The sequence below is a fragment of the Sapajus apella genome, unplaced genomic scaffold (genome assembly GCF_009761245.1).
Source record: "Sapajus apella isolate SASKATOON/1434 unplaced genomic scaffold, GSC_monkey_1.0 scaffold62, whole genome shotgun sequence".
NCBI classification, from domain to species: domain Eukaryota; kingdom Metazoa; phylum Chordata; class Mammalia; order Primates; family Cebidae; genus Sapajus; species Sapajus apella.
The window spans coordinates 15,505,450-15,525,976 of NW_022437002.1; the positions used below are offsets into that span (position 1 = coordinate 15,505,450).

At 44.7% G+C, this 20,527-nt stretch overlaps 1 pseudogene across 1 annotated transcript; it reads left to right on the plus strand.

Annotated features, from left to right (window-relative positions):
• The first annotated feature begins 16,227 nt into the window (after positions 1–16,227).
• Positions 16,228–16,818, plus strand: LOC116529419 (annotated as a pseudogene). Its single transcript, XR_004259497.1, has one exon. The product of XR_004259497.1 is annotated as a 40S ribosomal protein S10 pseudogene (transcript).
• The last annotated feature ends 3,709 nt before the right edge of the window (positions 16,819–20,527 follow it).

The following is a 20,527-nucleotide window of genomic DNA, read 5'->3' on the forward strand; positions in this document are numbered from 1 at the left end:
TCTCGGCCTGGTGTTTTCTTCTCGCGAACCTGCCTCCAAATTACAAACCCGAGCTCGGTATCATTCCTGTTCTTAGTAACAGAACACCATGTCACATAAAATAAAATAAAACTGATTGACCATTAGCAAGATTAACCAAGTAAAGAAGAGAGAAAATCCAAATAACCTTACTAAGAAACAAAACAGGAAATATTACAACCGACACCACTGAAATACAAAAGCTCATTCAAGGCAACCATGAACACCTTTATGCACATAAACTAGAAAACCTAGAAGAAATGGATAAATTCCTGGAAAAATACAACCCTCCTAGCTTAAATCAGGAAGAATTAGATACCCTGAACAGACCAATAAGAAGCAGTAAGATTGAAACAGTAATTTAAAAATTACCAACAAAATTAAGTCCAGCACCAGACAGATTCACAGCAGAATTCTACCAGATATTCAAAGAACTGGTACCAATCATTTTGACACTATTCCACAAGACAGAGAAAGAAGGAGCCCTCCCTAACTCATTCTATGAAGCTGGCATTACCCTAATACCAAAACCAGGAAAGGACACAATCAAAAAAGAAAACTACAGACCAACATCCCTGATTAACATAGATGCTAAAATCCCTAACGAAACACTAGCTAATTGAATCCAACAACATATAATAAAGATAATCCACCATGATGAAGTGGATTACATACCAGGGATGGTTTAACATACGTAAGTCAATAAATGTGATATACTACATAAACGGAATTAAAAACAAAAATCACATGATCATCTCAATAGATACAGAAAAAGCATTCAACTAAATCCAGCATCCCTTTATGATTAAAACCCTCTGCAAAATCGGCATATATGGGACATACTTTAATGTAATAAAAGCCATCTATGACAAACCCACAGGTGACATAATACTGAATGGAGAAAAGCTGAGAACATTCCCTCTGAGAACAGAAACAAGACAAGGAGGCCCACTCTCACCACTCCTCTTCAACATAGCACTGGAAGTCCTAGCCAGAGCAATCAGACAGGAGAAAGAAATAAAGGGCAACCAAACTGGTAAAGAGGAAGTCAAACTGTCCTTGTTTGCTGATGGTATGATCATTTAAATACCTTGAAAACCCTAAGGACTCCTCCAGAAAGCTCCTAGAACTGATGAAAGAATTCAGCAAAGTTTCCGGATATAAGATTAATGTACACAAATCAGTATCTCTTCTATACACCAGCAGTGACCAAGCAGAGAAACAAATCAAGAATTCAACCCCTTTTACAATAGCTGCAAAAAAAATAAATAAATCACTTAGGAATATACCTAACAAAGGAATTGAAAGACCTCTACAAGGAAAACCACAAAACACTGCTGAAAGAAATAACAGACAACACAAACAAATGGAAACACATGCCATGCTTATGGAGGGCTAGAATCAATATAGTGAAAATGACCATACTGCTGGCCGGGCGTGTGGGCTCATGCCTGTAATCCCAACATCAAATCTTCTGGCACCTTGATGTTGGACTTCCCAGCCTCCAGAACTGTGAAATCCATGACTGTAGTTGAAGCCACCAGTCTATGATATTTTGTTATCACAGCCCAAGCTAATACACCGGCCAACAGCTGGCAAGAACCTGAGGCCTGCCAACAGCCACATGAGTGAGCTCAGAAGCAGATTCTCCCTCTGAGCTCAGAAGCAGATTCTCCCTCTACTGAGCCTTAAAATGCCTGTGCTCTGGCCAACACCTTGATTACAGCCTTGTAAGAGACACCCGGCTAAACTACACCTGGTCTCCTGACTCACAGAAACCCTTTGGTAAGAAACATTTGCTATTTTAAGCCACTGAGTTTTGGGGTAATTTATTAGCCACAATCGATTATTAATAGAAGATCTCTTTCTCTCAGAACAATTCCCTTGTTTGGGGGAGCTATATCACTTTCACCACTTCTTCGCCTTAAGGTGTGAATGGGGCGATCATCTTCTTATATGATTCTTTCTTCTGAGCCATAGTGATTGGTCAGTGAGTGGGCACCTGACCCAAGCTAGCCCAGCCATAATAACCTGTTTCAGACGGTGCAGGTTGCCCATCCAATACCTGTTTCCTCTTTTCTCCATCCTAATAGAACCGTACTCATGGGGACAGCCAGCCAGAGAGAATAAAGCTAATGAACACAGAGAAGTGGCAAAGAAAAACCAAAAGAGGACCTGTGTTCAGCACTGGGAACTTCTATAAGGGAATCAACCAGGTCTGCATTCTTGCGTCATCTTAACCCTTTCCAAAATCAAGGTAACCCAGAACTAACTTGCTTTTCCCATCACAACATCTAGCATTTTGCACACTGCTTGAAATACTTGGATCTCCCTGTAAAAAGAAATTTAAAGACCCAAACCCTGAGGCTTTGGGGATGTGTATTTATATCATTTCATGAATTTACATAATTTCATATAACTTATAGTGGAGGCTGGGTGACCCCACAGCAAATTAGGGACTTCAATGTCTAGGAGGAATCTTTGTCTTTCAAACATTGCACTAATTTTTTTTTTATTTTATCCAATCTTCGTTACGCTCTTTTCTATCTTGCTCTGTACAAGAGCACCCTCATTTCTATTTGACTTTCTGGTTTGAGCTACTAACCTTCCTATTACTTTCCTACAGTATGCTCAAATCAGATTCCATATACCATCTTATATATTTTCACATCCAACCATGTGTTCAGTTATAGCTGTCTAGATTTAGGAATATCAACATTCAAGTGTCACTCTATTATTATTATTATTTTTGAGCCATTGAGCCTGCATTTCTAAAGCTTTGGAATTTTTCTTTCCTACTTTACTCAATTTTACCAGTAATAGTCCACGTCACATGGATTCATGACAGCTTGTAACAATGTCAAAAAGGAAACTAAATCCGGGGTAAAATTTTTCTTTCATAGTTTTCTTTCGTATTCAAGTATTCATACAGGAATATCCATGGTACATCTACGTTAGAACTCTATAACTAAAATTTCAGTAGATTTAAACAGAATCATCTCACACACATGGTACATTGAATCATAATATCATTATGCAAAACAGCATTGAGTCACTTTACAAAATTTGTGCTTGCATGAGCGATCATCTATATTCTTGGAAGAATATTATAATATTTGCTGTTCCATATTATACATTTTTGTCTTTAAAAGGACGTTCCTAACACTGGCCCTTTATCTTTAGTTTCTTTCTATTACCGGGTGTTGGATCTTATCCAGAAACCTTTCTGGTGCCCCTTCCTCACATTTGCCTGCTGTGAGTAACACACAAAGGCCCTTGGCAGTCTCAACCGATAAAATGTTAACTAACAGCATACCCAACCACATGCAAACTTTAAACTTAATTAAATACAACCAGCATTTGTATAGCTCAAAGGGTACAAATGTAAACATTTTTGTATGTTAAGTTTGCAATTTGGAAAAATCTCAGTAACCCTGACTGCACAATCCTATTCTTCCCTTATTTAATGTTTACACTCATGAATTCTCACCATGGTGTTTGCAAGTATTTTTTTACAACTTGTTTTTTCCCCTTAGCACTGTATATAGGAAGTCTTCCCTTAAAAAAATAAAATCAGGCCAGGCGTGGTGGCTCAGGCCTGTAACCCCAGCACTTTGGGAGATACCGAGGTGGGTGGATCATTTGAGATCAGGAGTTCGAGACCAGCCTGGCCAACATGGTGAAACTCCACCTCTACTAAAAATACAAAAATTAGCCGGGCATGGTGGTGGGCACCTGTAGTCCCAGCTACTCTGGAGGCTGAGGCAGGAGACTCACTTGAGCCCAGGAGGCAGAGGTTGCAGTGAGCCAAGATCGTGCCACTTTATTCCAGCCTGGGTGACAAAGCAAGACTCGTCTAAAAAAGAAAATCAATTTACCTTATTGTGCTCTCTCCCTTTTGCCAGTCTTTTAACTGAGTTTTATTCCAAAATATGTTTTTATTGTTTCCCTGCTGATGGATAACAAGATTGTTTCCAAATCTTTACTATGACAAGCAGTATACATCCTTGTATATGCTTTCTTGTGGCATACAAATATGCATATTTCTCCAGCGTAGGTCCCCATAATTGGTCTTTCTGGGTCAAAAGATATGCACATTTAACGTTCGAATTCACTGCCAAATTGTCCTTCAGCTTTATCAACTTATATTCCTACTAACGGCTCATAAGAGTGTCTGTTTCCCTACATCTTCATCAACACTGGATAACACCAGTCTTTAAAATCTTTACCAAACTGAAGGGGAAGCAACATTTTTAAGAATCAAGTCCTCGGCTATTCCTGAGATTGAACATCTCTCCAGATATTTTTTGGCCGTTAGTATCTGGATAGCTGTTCAACCTCAGGAGTAATAATAATAAAAATTCTGTGAGTAGCCTATTTGAAGCCTTTGTCCCCCCGTCTTCTTTTTCGTAGAGACAAGATTTCACTCTGTCGCCCAGGCTGGAGGGCAGAGGCACAATCGTAACCTCGAACTCCTGGGCTCAAACAATCCTCCCTACTCAGCTTCCCAAGTAGCTGAGATTACAGGACACACCAGCACAATCAGCAGATTTTTATATTTTTGTGTAGAAATGGGGTTTTGCTATGTTGCCCAGGCTAGTCTGGAACCACTGGCCTCAAGTGATCCTCCCACCTCAAGCTCTCAAAGCGCTCTGATTACAGACATGAGCCACTGTGCTTGGCTATCAGTTGGATTCACAGTGTTTAATTCATCAGTTTAGAGGAGTTCTTCATAAAAGTTTTGGATATTAAACTTTTGGTTGTTTTTGCTTATCTTTTGATTTTATTTAAAGTGTCATTCACTACTCAAAATATTGGTGCTCTCGGGACTCTGTTCCTTTGTGGAAGGAGCCTTCGAGAATAAGGCTTCTAGCCTCTTGCCCCACCTTCCTAGTCTTACCCTGGGGACGGGGAGTGATTCACCTGGTGGGTAACTTTGGCAGAACAAGAAGCCGAAATGCCCAGCTCAGGCACATCCTCCCTCCCCTCTGTGAAAAAGCATGCACCATGCTCTGCCTCCATGCCTGCCTGTACATTTTACAGGAGCCGGCCCTTGTGGTTGACCTCAGGAGTGAACTATTAGCAAACCTGCTTGCCTAGCAGACCTAAGCCATATTGTCCAGTATCAGTTTTGATGGTAATAAAAGTAATATTTGTATTTCCATCTGCCACATTCCTGTGTCTATCTCTTAATAGGTTCTTGAATCAGTCAGAGTCCAAACAGAAAACAGATGGCATGCTCAAATTAGGATAATTCAGGAGATTTAATAACAGGACTATTTATGAAGGTGTGGGCAGAGCTTAGAGGAGATACCAGGGATACTGCAGAAACTAGGGCTTCTGAGGCCTACAGGGGTGTTGGGGGGCACAGGAGTTACTGGAATCCAGAAGGAGAGAGTCATAGCTGCCCTCAGAGGAGCAGAAGTCCCCAGTTGTGTGACACAGGTGGCCAAGGCAAGCCTACAGCGAGGAAGCGCGAGAAATAACTAACCTGATCTTATTCTCTTTCCTCCCTCTAATCTCCTGCTAGGCCTCTCTGCTTGATAAAGCAAGCAGAGCCAAAGGGCAAGGGAAGCCATTGATGAAATCAACATAGGTCCATCTACTTGGGCAGCGAGAGAGGAGGAAAGAGATCTGGGGGCATAAATAGAATGTCTCTGGCACAGTTCCCTTTCTTCCCTCAGTATACACTTTTATCTTTGATATGGGTGAAAAATTCATGTCCTCATCAAAGGGAATGCACAAAGTCCCATTGGCTACTGTTTTACCAAGAGGCAATCTCAGTCTAGCATAATTCCCCCTGAAACCTAAAGCATGACTTCCACTGGTGTTCTTCAAATAAGGAATTGGGTAAAAGTGAGTGCTGTGGTAGGCAGAATTCAGAGATGGCCTCCCCAGATTCCTGCACCCTAGAGTGCACGCACCTTCTCCCAGTTATTCAATCAAATACAAATCAGCCGGCTGCTATGATGGGATCTTGCAGATGCAATTGAGTTCCCAAATCAGTTAGAAAAGGGAGGTTATCCTGGGTAAATCTGACCTAATTGGGTGAGCCTTTAAAAGGAACTCGGGCCAGGCACAGTGGCTCACGCCTATAATTCCAGCACTTTGGGAGGCCGAGGCGGGTGGATCACGAGGTCAAGAGATCGAGACCATCCTGGTCAATATGGTGAAACCCCGTTTCTAATAAAAACACAAAAAATTAGCTGGGTATGGTGGTGCGGCCTGTGGTCCCAGCTACTCGGGAGGCTGAGGCAGGAGAATTGCATGAACCCAGGAGGCGGAGGTTGTAGGGAGCCGAGATCGCACCATTGCACTCCAGCCTGGGTAACAAGAGCGAAACGCCGTCTCAAAAATAAAAAATAAAATAAAAGGAACTCAGCTCTTCCTGGTGAAAGAGATTTGAAGTTTGATACATGAAAAATTCTCCATTGGTGATCTTGAAGATGGAGAGGGCTTTGTGGCAAGGAGTGTGGGTGGTTTCAATGAGCTAATTACAGCTCCTGGCCGACAACCTCAGTTCTCTAGCCACAGGAACTGAATTCTGCCTCAACTATGTGAGCTTGGAGAAGGACTCTGAGATTCAGATGAGAGGGCAGCCCATGCAGCGCCTGGATTTTGCCCCTGTGAGACCCTGAGCAAAGAATGCAGCCATGTACACCAGGCCTAGGCTTCTGACATACAAAACTGTGAGCTAATAAATGGGTGTGGCTTTAAGCAGGTAAACTTATGATAATTTGTTATATAGCCCTAAAAACTTATACAGGAGGCCGGGAGCAGTGGTTGACGCCTGTAATCCCCCAGCACTTTTGGAGGTCAATGCAGAAGGAGTACTTGAACCCAGGCTGGGAGTTCAAGACCAGCCTGGACAGCATAGCGAAACCCCATCTCTACAAAAAGAAAAAAACATTAGCTAGGTGTGGTGGTGCACACCTGTAGCCCCAGCTACTTGGGAGGCTGAGGTGGGAAGACCACTTGAGCCCAAAAGGTTGAGGCTTCAGTGAGCCAAGATTGCACCACTGCATTCCAGCCTGGGTGACAGAGTGAGACTCTTTCTAAAAAAGAAAAAAAAAAAGAAGCAGCAGCTAATACAGGGAACAAACAGTAAGGTGACATAAAACCAGTTTTTACAGGCCCCGTTTCCATAGCTGGGAATGGGCCCTAAAGTGCTAATCACCTCTGCCTTCTTCCGTCACTCGATGCAGGTTCCCTTTGTCCTCACCCCACACCTCAGGTGGATGGGTGTCTTTACCTAGTGAAATGACCCAAACACTCTTTCTTGTAAGATCTGAATCTTTGACGGTCTTGACATTATTGGGTTGTCACAGTTTTCCTCTGACCACGACATCAGAGCAAGAAAGGACGAAGAGGTTTCCTAAACATCATTCTTCTGCCTCCAACATATACCAGCAATACAATTGTCCCCTGGGAATCAGGACCAATTGCCCCAGTGAAGAAAGAGGGCTTCTTATTTGTCTGTTCATTGGAACAACGGTCATGTTTCCTGGTAGAATAATCACCACTTCGAACACTAGGACCTTCAGATCCGTGGAGCCTAAGATTGCAAGGATAGAGTGTCACAAAGTCTTTAAGTGGATTATTAGGTACGATAGTGAGAGGGACCACTCCCACCACTGTCCCTTTGTCCTCACACCTATGCAGCCTGGCTATGGGCACCTTCTATTGGCTTCTGACTGAAAGCATGCACTGTATCCTATGACAGAGCACTCCAACATTGGAGAGTGTTGCCTTCCAGCAAGCACTGCAATGAGCCATTAGTAATCTATTTCACCATTCTCTCAAGATACTTGCTTCCAAGTTGTTGCAGGATCCTTGGGGTGTTGCATTTCTGGCTGGAAACCTCTGTGGCCAGTAATGGTTTTGCCCAAGTTTTGCTTGGGCCCACTGGGCTCATTCCTCCCACTCAACCTGGCAGGCTGCGCTCGGCTCACACCACTAGCCTGGATCCCATGCGTGCCAAGGGCAAGCCAGGAGAGGAGCAGTAAGGGGTATGTGAGTGAGCAAGCATGGGGTCTGGCCATTGTGCACAGTCAAGCATGCTGGCTGCTGCAGTGGGGTGAGCAGCTGCAGGTGTCAGCATGGGTCCTGGCTCTCTGCAAGGCTGCAGCTGTAACAGGTGCACTACAAGCAGCTTCTACGGCTGGCACCAGGGAACACAGTGGCATCTGGAAGCTTGCAGACTCCAGGAACTTCAGGGCCTCAAAGAGGGAATCACAGCCCTGGCTTGGGGAGCTCCCAGGTCTGGGATCCCCAAAGGGCCAGCGCTCTTCTCTCCTCATCTCCCACAATGTGGTGAGCAAGAGGTGTGTTTCAGCCCTGTTTCTGTTACAGCTCTTTCAGCCTGCCATTTGGCAGGTTCCAAGTTCTTGTCCTGCATCCAGGAAGAATGAGGTATGCAGACAAGTGCAGGGTGAGCAAGGCAAAGAGGAGCTTTATGGAGTGACAGAGGGCCGGGCGCGGTGGCTCAAGCCTGTAATCCCAGCACTTTGGGAGGCCGAGGCAGGTGGATCATGAGGTCAAGAGATCGAAACCATCCTGGTCAACATGGTGAAACCCCGTCTCTACTAAAAATAAAAAAAAATTAGTTGGGCATGGGGGTGCGTGCCTGTAATCCCAGCTACTCAGGAGGCTGAGGCAGGAGAATTGCCTGAACCCAGGAGGCGGAGGTTGTGATGAGCTGAGATTGCGCCATTGCACTCCAGCCTGGGTAACAAGAGCGAAACTCCATCTAAAAAAATAAATAAATAAAATAAAATAAATGGAGTAACAGAATAGCTCAGAGGAGGCCCTGGAGTGGGAAGTTCTTCTCTGCAGCTGGTTATCCAGATGTCTACTCAGCTCTGGCTGAAGCCAGGGTTTTTGTGGGCCTCAGAGGGGAGGAAGTACACACCACTTGGTCCATGGGCGGCCATGGGTAGGCCCAGAAAAGGTACCACAAGTTCAGACTGGAAGTCCCACCCCAGCTTTCAGGCCCCCCATGGCCTGAAGGGGGGCCTCACCATGGACCTGTTCCCTTCTGTGCAGGAGCCTGTCTGCCTCCTGCTGCTGTTCATGGTGCCCAGGCTGTTTGTGCCAAGGAGAACCTGCAGGCCAATGCCAAGCTGCCTTCAACATCCCCCCGCCCTTGGCTTCCCTCCTATGCTCATCAGTGCCCAAAGTCTGGAGGGAGCCAAAGTGGCAGGGGGCTGGGTGTCAGCACTGCCCCAAGCATTCTCACAGCGGCCAGGCTATGACAGCACCCAGGCTCGGTCCCGACCTTGCTCTGAGATTGGAGTAGGCACAGGACTAGGAAGAGGCCAGGCAGTGGGAGCAGACACCTCTGAGCCTGTAGAGGGAGGGGAGACTCTCCTAGGCCCCTGAGAGTGCCCAGATACCTGGGTCTGCAGCTGTGGCTTGGGCAGTTGCAGCTATGCCCGGAAAGGTGGGGCTCCTTTCTGCTCTGTGGAATGCCTGCTCCAGGATCTCCCAAGAACACAGGGAGGCCCATAGGGAGGGTCCACAGCCATGACTGGGGCAGTCGAAGCTGTACCTGGAAGGGTGGGGCTCCTTCGTGCTCTGTGGAGTGAACGGCCCGAGTCCACAGCCACGACTTGGGCAGCTGCAGCTGCAGCTAGCAAGCAGGTAGCTCGTGCCCCACCAACTCAGAAGGGGCAGGGCTCCCACTTCTCCCCAGCTCCTGCTGGCTCTGTGGAGTGTGCAGCCCTGGCCACACCTCCCTGCTGCACCAGCGCCATGGCAGCAGCCACTCCAGACAGGCCACCACTGCCATCAAAGTGATAAGCCACATCATAACACCAGAGAATTTCATGGGCAGGAGCCCACTGCCATACTTCTTATGCTGTAAAATGGGTCTCCTTATCAGAGATGATGTTGTATTTGATACCATGGTGAAGAATAAGGCATTCCGTAAGTCTACAAGTGATGCTGGAAGAGGCACTTCAGGCAGAGAAGACAAATATGCACCCAGAATATGTGTTTACTCCATGAAAGCAAAGCTCTATTCCTTTCAAGATGGGTAATCCAAGGTAGGCTTCCTCCGACCCAAGTGTGTCTCCATCATTGTGTTGTGAAATTCAATGGCAAGCAACTTGTCTCTCCCTTTAGAGAAGAATGCCCAGACCAATGAGCCTCTAGAAACTTCACTTATACAATATGCCTCTTGCCTCAGGCACACATATGTCTCATAAAGGCATCTAGAGCACTGATGCTTCCTACTCACCAGGTCCTGTGAACATAATTCCATCACTCTAATGGACCAGAGTAACATCCTGCAGGGTATCAAGATGATAGAGTTCCCGTCATACTATATATGACGGAGAAAAGGAGACTTGATATTGTCCTGGTGTAAGATAGGAGAGATATACTATTTGCCCTGCTATGTAAATGCAAACTGCTTCAGAGTTCCTGGGGGAAACAAGAATGTTTTCCAGGTCGAGACGCTGAATGCCATGTGCCATGAGCTGTGTTGAATCGCCACAGTATTTCATTTAGTGCTGTAGCTCTGACTGACGTCGCAATGTGAATAAATGTACAAAGATCTCTTTCTCCATGCTCCATCTGGCTTTTGCACTAGCCAGATAAATAAGTTAAATGGGGATGTATTGGGAATTTCCACCTTTGCATAGCTCAAGTTTCTGATAATAGCATTAATCACTGTGTTTCCCCAGGGCTGAAGTATCATTTTTCACTTTCCTGGTGTGGTAGGCGTGGGAGTGAGTGTTGGAGGCATCCCCACCAACAGGAACTTCCGCTTTGCCCTCCTTCTCACTACAAAAGCCTTCATTTTATGGGTCAAAGGACCAATATAATAATTCTGCCAGTTATTCAGTATCTCTCTTTTCTCTACACATTCTAGGAGTCAGGGGAAAACACAGGATGAATACCTGTTCCTGTGGACACTGTGTTAGACAGACCAGGATGTATGGGCTAGGGTTCCATACATCGCCTGATTTTCATAAGTTCCAAATCTCACTGGTGGATGATGGTGGCACTTCAGAGTTCTGGGGATCGGAGTGAGCTCAGGGCCAATATCTATTAACCTTGGTAAGATCTAGTATATTTCCTTCTCACTAGGTTATAGCTGCCCTGGTAAAAGGCTGCAGGCCATTCTGAGGAAGGCTTTGGAGAAGACACATGGTATAGACGTGTGACCACTTTGCAGGCTCCCTCCTCAGTTGAGGGTCTGAGTTTACTAACTGACTTAGGTCTAGGAATTGGGTAAAAGGCTGTGAACCCCCCTCCAGTTTCTACCCAGAAACCTAGAATTTTTCCTCTGTATTCATCAGGCAGCACCTTTACAAGCTGCCCAAGTATTTCATTTCTAGGAAGCCATGCCACAATTCACTACAGATCACAACACTCTAATGGCCACTCTGTCTCTGTGGCTCGCGGGGGGCCACCTCCTCTCTGATTGGCAAGCACGGCCACCTTGCCTTGTCTACCGTGGGGTCCCATTATTCTCTTTAAGATCAAGGAACAGGCCGGGCGCGGTGGCTCAAGCCTGTAATCCCAGCACTTTGGGAGGCCGAGGCGGGTGGATCACGAGGTCAAGAGATCGAGACCATCCTGGTCAACATGGTGAAACCCCGTCTCTACTAAAAATACAAAAAATTAGCTGGGCATGGTGGCGCGTGCCTGTAATCCCAGCTACTCAGGAGGCTGAGGCAGGAGAATTGCCTGAACCCAGGAGACGGAGGTTGCGGTGAGCCGAGATCGCGCCATTGCACTCCAGCCTGGGTAACAAGAGCGAGACTCCGTCTCAAAAAAAAAAAAAAAAAAAAAAAAAAAGATCAAGGAACCCAATTCCTTGGCATTGTCTGCAGCTGTCCTCTCCAGTCTATAGATGACAGTGATCACAGAGCTCTTCAAGGACTTCCGAATACCTTAGTGAGGGAGGTGTCCTTCAGACCTTCTCGGGGGCTGTGGTGAGGGAGAAGTAAGCAGGTTGGCACAGCACAGTTGGCATCACTCCACAGTGGTGCCCACAGTGGGGTGATTCTGATCAATGCCAAAGTTCGAGAGCCACCTCGGTGGAACATGGCCTCTCCGACTTTAATGTACATGCATGCACAGCACCTGAGGATCTTTTTTTTAAGACGGAGTCTTACTCTGTTACCCAAGTTGGAGTGCACTGCAACCTCTGCCCCAGGGTTCAAGCAGTTCTCCTGCCTCTGACTCCAGAGTAGCTGAGATTACAGGTGCCCGCTACCATGCCCAGCTAATTTGTGTATTTTTTAGTAGAGACGGGGGGTTTCACCATGTTGGCCAGGCTGGTCTCGACCTCCTGACCCCAGGTAATCTGCTGCCTCGGCCTCCCAAAGTGCTGGTGCACAGGCATGGGCCACAGTGCCTGAGGATCTTTTTAAATGCAGAATCTGGTTTGGTAAGCCTGGGATGGGGGTCGAAGGCTCTGCACTTTCTGATGAGCTCTTAGGTGATGCCGGTGCGTCTGATCTGGGATAACAGCTCTGAGTAGCAATGCTATAGAGGAAGGCATCTCAAGACTCAGGAACAGGGGAATCTAATGGATCTATTATGTCAGGGAGTTGGCGGGGGGAAGGGTCTCAAACTTTAGTGTGAATCAGAATCACCTGGAGGGCTTACTAAAACACAGATTTCCGAGTCTCACCCCTACAGTTTCTGATTCTGTAGATGTGAGGTTAGGCCCAAGAATTTGTGTTTCTAATAAGTTCTCAGCCTGATGCTGTTGGTCCAGAGACCACACCTGGAGAATCAGCTGTCTACCATCCTCCCAATCCACTCCCCTCCCTTTCCCGTGACTAACCTGACTGTCCACCTCGACAAGGTGTGGTGCCTCTTTAAGAGTGCAGCTAGCTTTTTCTGGAGCAGGCCTTGTACTTCTCCATTTGTTATGGGCCTGAAGGTGATAAGAGGGAAGGGAGGGGGCCGGAATGGTGACTCACACCTGTAATCCCAGCACTTTGAGAGGCCAAGGCGGACTGATCAGGAGGTCAGCAGTTTGAGACCAGCCTGGCCAATAACCTAGAAACCCCGTCTCTACTAAAAATACAAAAAGTTAGCCGGGCATGGTAGCAGGTGCCTGTAATCCCAGCTACTCTTGAGGCTGAGGCAGGAGAATTGCTTGAACCTGGGAGGTGGAGGTTGCAGTGAGCTGAGATGGCGCCACTGCACTCCAGCCTGGGTGAAAGTGTGAGATTCTGCCTCAAAAAAAAAAGAAAAAAAAAGGTAAGGAAGGGGACCTGAGGAGAATTAGTGTTAGCTTATGGGACAACTGCCTGGGGAACAATGACTGTAAGGCTTTTATGCAGAGGAGAGCTAGCGCCTTCAGTCAGAATAAAAGGTCAGAGGAGAACAGAGGCTCAAAAGTCTCAGCCCATCAGGCCTGCCTTTCAGGCATCCTGTATCTCCATATCTGAGAGTGCCACTCCTTTCCAAGAACTTTGCTTTGGCGTGAGAGACTTGGCCACGTTATGCATTTAATTGTTGATGCAAATCTGCAACTTGAACACTCAGACCCTAGGCTTAGTTCTTAGCCATATTTACCCTTTAATTACTGGAAATACGTAACCACAGAGGCATTCTGGTTTTCCATGTGTCTTTTTAATTGTATTTCCATAGCTGTGATTTTCTCTTTTTCCCTATATAAACCTCTTAGGATAGCAAAAAGAATCCAGTGGTTCTACTATTTTTTTTAATCACTGTTGTTGTCATAGCAATGAAATGCCAGCTCCACTTGATCTCTTAACGCCTTGCCGTTCACCTGCATTTCCTCGCGTGCTCCCATCATTGATAATTTGGGTAATGGTGATGCCACCACATGCCATGGATTACTCATTTCCTGATTCTTCCCCAGCAAGGTTATCACTAAGCTCTTCAAATACATGAGCAACAGAATTCCAGAATCCCATTTCGAGGGACTATTTTCCGATTCCACAATTGCTATGTCAGTCCGAGTTCAAATAGGAAACAGATGGCACACTGAAATTAGTATAATTCAAGGAGGCTTTTATGAAGGGGCCATTTATTAAGGTTTGGACAGGGCATAGGGGACCCACAAAGGAGAATGTGGTCATCCAGAACTAATAACAGCAGAATTATTGGTACCCCTAGGCCTGAAGGGATGGAGACAGGGAATGGTTTCTGGAATCCAGGAGGAAATTCCTGTAGAGTGGGCCAGGTGGAGAGCAGTGGTGACTTGTGGTCAAAGGGCACAGCCAGCCCAGGACCATAAGGGAGCTCTCTGGCTGGGGATCTGCGTTGGCTGAACCCAACAGGAAGCCACAGACAGGCACAGACCATGCGGGGCTGTCCTAGGAAAGCACAGGGGGAAGAAGGATGGAGAGTGGATTTGGCGTGGTGAACGTTCCCCTAAACTTTTTCTGATACTGTTACTGTTTATTTTTCTTTACATTTAAATGTGTCGTCTTGCTCTCTGTTTTCTATTGGTCTCATCCAGTTTTTGTTCCTTTATTTCTCTGTCCTTGCCTTCTTCAGAACTAAGTATCTTGGTTATTCTATTTTTCCCTCTATTACCTTGTTAGTTTTATTAATACATTCTTTCCTTCTTCTTTTAGTGGTTACTATAGAGATTAAAATATCTCCTTACATCAGTATGAACTCATGTTTAGCTTAATATAGACACAGATAATTACATCTAGAAATATGTTTCTATATCACACATACATCATACTTGTTTTTGACATACACATATACATACGTGTGTCTGCACACAGGCTAGTGCACACAGCTATCTTCCCTTACTCAGTCAGCTGAGAAGGCCTGGAGGGAATGACACCCTCGTAGCAAAGAACACCCCTAGCACCCAGTTCTAATATCATCCTTAGAAACCAGGGCTCCTTGGATAAATGGATGGGGCAAGTTGAAACGGAAAATATCCAGGAGGATCCTGCGTCCTATTGTCGTGCCAGAAAGTAAAGGAGTGTTAAAAAATGATGAGAAGATGCCAAAAGGACACAGGAGTCAAACGAAAGAGCACCCAGTGGGCAACGCTGGGAAATTTTAAGCAAAATAAATAAATAAATAAATAAATAAGTAAAATAGTACTGGAATATAACTCGAAGTATAAAATAAATATCCATGACTCCAGACTGATATAAATGAATGACTAAATACGTTAATACATGGGAGAGGAGAAATGTTTCTTGCACAACAATTCCAAATAATTTATGTAGACACTCTGCCCTTGAAGAGGCGGGAAAGAATAATCCCCCACTCCTTAATTATGGGCTGTACATAGCGACTTCTTCCAAAGAGTACACTATAGGAAGGTGAAATAAAATAATTTTACAGGCAGGCAGAGTGGCTCACATCTGTAATTCCAGCACTTTGGGAGGTAGAGGCGGGCAGATCACAAGGTCGGGAGTTCAAGACCAGTCTGATCAACATAGTGAAAACCTGTCTCTACTAAAAATACAAAAATTAGCTGGGCACAGCGGCACATGCCTGAATCCCAGCTGCTTGGGAGGCTGAGGCAGGAGAACCTGGAAGGCACTTGAACTCAGGAGGCAGAGGTTGCACTGAGTCGAGATCATTCCATTGCACTCCAGCCTGGGCAACAGAGTGAGACTCCGTCTCAAAAAAACAAAATTTTTTTTTTTGCAGAGGAGAAACCTGACACACACTACCTCCACCAGGTGATCAAGGTCAACATCAACAGCAATAGGTCATGTGGATAGTATGTTCCCCTTCACAGGATGTGATACAAATGACACTTTACCACTGGATCTTCCTTCCTCCCCCTGAAAACAAATAACCCCAATCTAATTGTGAGAAAAACATCAGACAAATCCCAGCTGAGGGACATTCTACAAAATACCCAACCAGTACTGCCCAGAACTGTGAAAAGCAAGGACACATGAATGTATATGTGTGTGTCATATATATATCCATTTGAGAGACTGTCACAGCCATGAGATACCCAAGCAGACACAAGTAAATGTACTGTGGGACCCTAGATCAAATCCTGGACAAAAAAAGGACATTAGGTAAAAGTTAGAAAAATGTAACTACAGTGTTTAGTTAATGTATCAATATTGGTTAATTACTTGTGACAAATATATCATAATGTAAGAAGTTAATAGCGGGAAACTAGATGTGGGGCACAGGAAAGCCCTCTGCACTGTCTTCTCAATGTTTCTGTAAATCTAAAACTATCTAAAATAAAAAGTGCATTTTAAAAATAGGACTCCTGCCTTTCCAGCTCCGGCCCCAGTCCCTACAGCCGCCGCGATGTTGATGCCTAAGAACTGGATTGCCATTTATGAGCTCCTTTTTAAGGAGGGAGTCATGGTGGCCAAGAAGGATGTCCACATGCCTAAGCACCGGGAGCTGGCAGAAAAGAATGTGCCCAACCTTGATGTCATGTAGGCCATGCAGTCTCTCAAGTCCCGAGGCTATGTGAAGGAACAGTTTGCCTGAGACATTTCTACTGGTACCTTACCAATGAGGGTATCCAGTATCTCCATGATTACCTCCATCTGTCCCCAGAGATCATGGCTGCCACCCTACGCCGCAGCCATCCAGAGACAGGCAGGCCTCGGCCTAAAGGTCTGGAAGGTGAGCGACCTGCAAGACTCACCAGAGGGGAAGCTGACAGAGATACCTACAGACGGAGTGCTGTGCCACCTGGTGACGACAAGAAGGCCGAGACAGGGGCTGGGTCAGCAACCAAATTCCAGTTTAGAGGCGAATTTGGTCATGGACGTGGTCAGCCACCTCAGTAAAATTGGAGAGGATTATTTTGCATTGAATTAACTTACAGCTAAAAAAAAAAAAAAATAGGACTCCTTGGCTTACTAGAGTTTGCCTTAAATTAGTACTTTTATTACTTCCCAAACAATGAAAGAAACAACAGTTTAACTCTATTTATCTTCCTTTCCGTAATTTTTGCCATCTAGGTTGTTTCTTTTTTTTTTTTTTTGAGACTGAGTCTTGCTCTATTGCCCAGGCTGGAGTGCAGTGGCATGATCTCAGCTCACTGCAGCCTCCACCTCCTGGCTTCAAGTAATTCTTGTGCCTCAGCCTCTCGAGTGGCTGGGATTACAGGTGCCCACTGCCACACCCAGCTAATGTTTGTATTTTTAGTAGAGATGGGATTTCACCATATTGGCCTGGCTGGTTTCAAACTCCTGACCTCAGGTGATCCACCCGCCTTGGCCTCCCAAAGTGCTGGGATTACAGGCATGAGCCACCATGCCCAGCCTGTTATTTCTACATGTGTTTTAAACTCCACAAGACATTATTGTTGTTGTTTTAAACAATCAATATTCATTTAAACACATACTATATGTATAACATATGATAAATATATGACACAATATAGACAAATGTATATATCATTTATATATGTATATGTATATGAAATATATAAAATAATTTTGGCCAGGCACAGTGGCTCATGCTTGTAATTCTAGCAGTTTGGGAAACCAAGGTGGGTGGATTGCTTACGCCCAGGAGTTCAAGACCAGCCTAGGCAGCATGGTAAGACCCTGTCTCTACAAAAAACACTCAAATTAGCCGGGCATGGTGGTGCATGCCTGTAGTCCCAGCTACTCTGAAGGCTGAGGTGGGAGGATTGCTTGGGCCTGGGAGTTTGAGGCTGCAGTGAGCTGTGATCATGCCACTGTACTCCAGCCTGGGCAACAGAGAAAGACCCTGTCTCACAAAAACAAAGAAAAAAAATTCTCTCCATCCTTCTTCCCTCTGCACTTTCCTAGGACAGCCCCTGCATGGTCTATGCCAGTGGAGTCCTTGGCCTCCTGGCTTCGTGTTGGGTTCAGCCAATGCAGATCCCCAGCCAGAGAGCTCCCTTATGGTCCTGGGCTGGCTGTGCCCTTTGACCACAAGTCACCACTGCTCTCCACCTGGCCCACTCTACAGGAATTTCCTCCTGGATTCCAGAAATCATTCCCTGTCTCCATCCCTTCAGGCCTAGGAGTACCAGTAATTCTGCTGTTATTAGTTCTGGATGACCACATTCTCCTTTGTGGGTCCCCTATGCCCTGTCCAAACCTTAATAAATGGCCCCTTCATAAAAGCCTCCTTGAATTATACTAATTTCAGTGTGCCATCTGTTTCCTATTTGAACTCGGACTGACATAGCAATTGTGGAATTGGAAAATAGTCCTTCAAAATGGGATTCTGGAATTCTATTGCTCATGTATTTGAGGAGCACAGTGATAACCTTGCTGGGGAAGAATCAGGAAATGAGTAATCCATGGCATGTGGTGGCATCACCATTACCCAAATTATCAATGGTGGGAGCACACGAGGAAATGCTGGTGAAGGGCAAGGCCTTCTTTTGGACTTAATTAAGGTTTTTCTCTCCTTGCATTTTTCCTCTACAAGTTTTGAAAGCATGCATTCAAATTGTGTGCTTTTATTGGTTACTCTAAACCAGTTTAGCATTCATATTTCATCTAAAAATGTCTAAAGTCAGTATCTGTATCATCCTCACAATCAAGTCCAGGATTTGGGGACGTACGAACTCCAGTTGCCCCACTTCAGACATATGTGCTGCTACCGTCCTGTGTGTTAGATCTAACTTGTTGTCTTTAACCTCACAAATTTGACATCAACAAAATTCGTAGTTTTATTTTTAGATTTGTTCACATGCTTTTCATGTCTGTTCACAATTTTTTTCTTGCATTTAAGGTGCTGCTTTTGAAATCTGTGATGTTACCTTATGCCTGATATACATCCAGTGGTGAGGAGTAAATTGGCTCAGGGGTGGGGAAGGGGCCTGAATTGTAGTCAATTTCTGGGGTGGAAATGTACTCCACCACGGCTTATTCCAAGCCATCACTGTAACATCATTGAATGCGCAGGCATGATGAGACGTTCAAATTTTGTTGGCTCCAGCACACCACTGAAGTGTTTCCTTTTCTTTTCTCTTTCTTTCTTTTTTTTTTTTTTAACAGCTTTATTGAAGTACAATTGACATGCAATTAACTATATATATTTAAAGTTGATAAGTTCTCATATCATCATCACCAAAATCAAGATAGTGAACATACCCGTCACCTACAGAAGTTTCTCATTTCCCACCTACTCTAGCTGACCCCACCCCATCCCCAGGTAGTCACTGATGTTTTTCCATCACTAAAGATTAATTTGCATATTCTAGCATTTCATGTAAATAGAATGATACAGAGTGTTCTCTTTTTGGTCTGGCTTCTTTTAGCATAATTATTTTGAAGTGCATGCCTTTGTATATATCAGTATTCATTTCTTTTTATTGCCAGATAATATTTCCACCATATTTATATTCACAATTTACTTATCCAGTCACCTGTTTATAGACTTTGGGTTGTTTCTAGTTTTTGGCAATTACAAATAAAGCTTCTATAAACACTAGCATGTCTCTGCGTAGACACATATTTGCTTTTCTCTTAGGTAAGTACCAAGGAGTGTAATGGCTGGACAATGTGGTAGATGTATGTTTGACTTTAAGAAAATGCCAAACTGTTCTCCAAAGTGATTGCACCACTTTATATTTTCCGTCAGCAGTGTATGAGAGTTTCAGTTGCTCCACTTTCTCACCAACACTTGATGAAGTCAGTCTTTTTACATTTTGGCCATTTCAGTGGGTATGTAGTGGTATCACTTGGCATTAATTTGTATTTCCCTAATGATGAGTATATCATGTGATTACCCTTTACCAGTTTCTTTAGTCAACTGAAAGTAAATACAGTGTATTCTGGTTTTGTTTGCCTGAAAAATGCCTATATTTTGTCCTCCCTTTTGTTTTTGTTTCTGTTTTTTAAGAGACAGGGTATTCCTATGTCACTTAGGCTGGAGTGCAGTGACACAATTATGGCTCACTGTAGCCTTGACTTCCTGGGCTTGTGATTCTCCCACCTCAGCCTCCTGAGTAGCCGACATTATAGGAGCACGCTACCACACTTGGAAATTTTTCATGAGTTTTGTAGAGACAGGGTTTCATCATAACCAGCCCAGGCTGATCTGGAATTCCTGGACTCAAGGAATCCTCCCGCCTGGGCCTCCCAAAGTGTTGGGATTACAGGTATGAGCTACCACACCCAGCCTGCCCTCACTTTTGAACAAGATTTTGCTGAGCATACAATGGAACGATTACTTTTTTTCAGCATTTTGCATATAATATTCTCCCATCTTTTTTGTTTCTGTAAAAATGATATCTGTATTTTAAAAGTCTTAAAGAGAAAATGATTAAATGAATAGAATTAAAAATTAGAGTCTTCATGGTTTATCACAACAGCCAAATTTTGCCATTTGCTTCTGGAGAAATATCTTATAACAGATAATTTGAAAAATTTTTAAATAACGTAAAAGAGGCCAGGCACAGTGGCTCATCTTGTAATCCCAGCACTTTGGGAGGTCAAGCTGGGTGGATCCTTGAGCTCCACAGTTCAAGACCAGCCTAGGCAACATGAGGAAACCCCATCTCTACAAAACAGACAAATTAGCTGAGTTTGGTGGTGTGCACCTGTAGTTGGGAGGCTGAGGC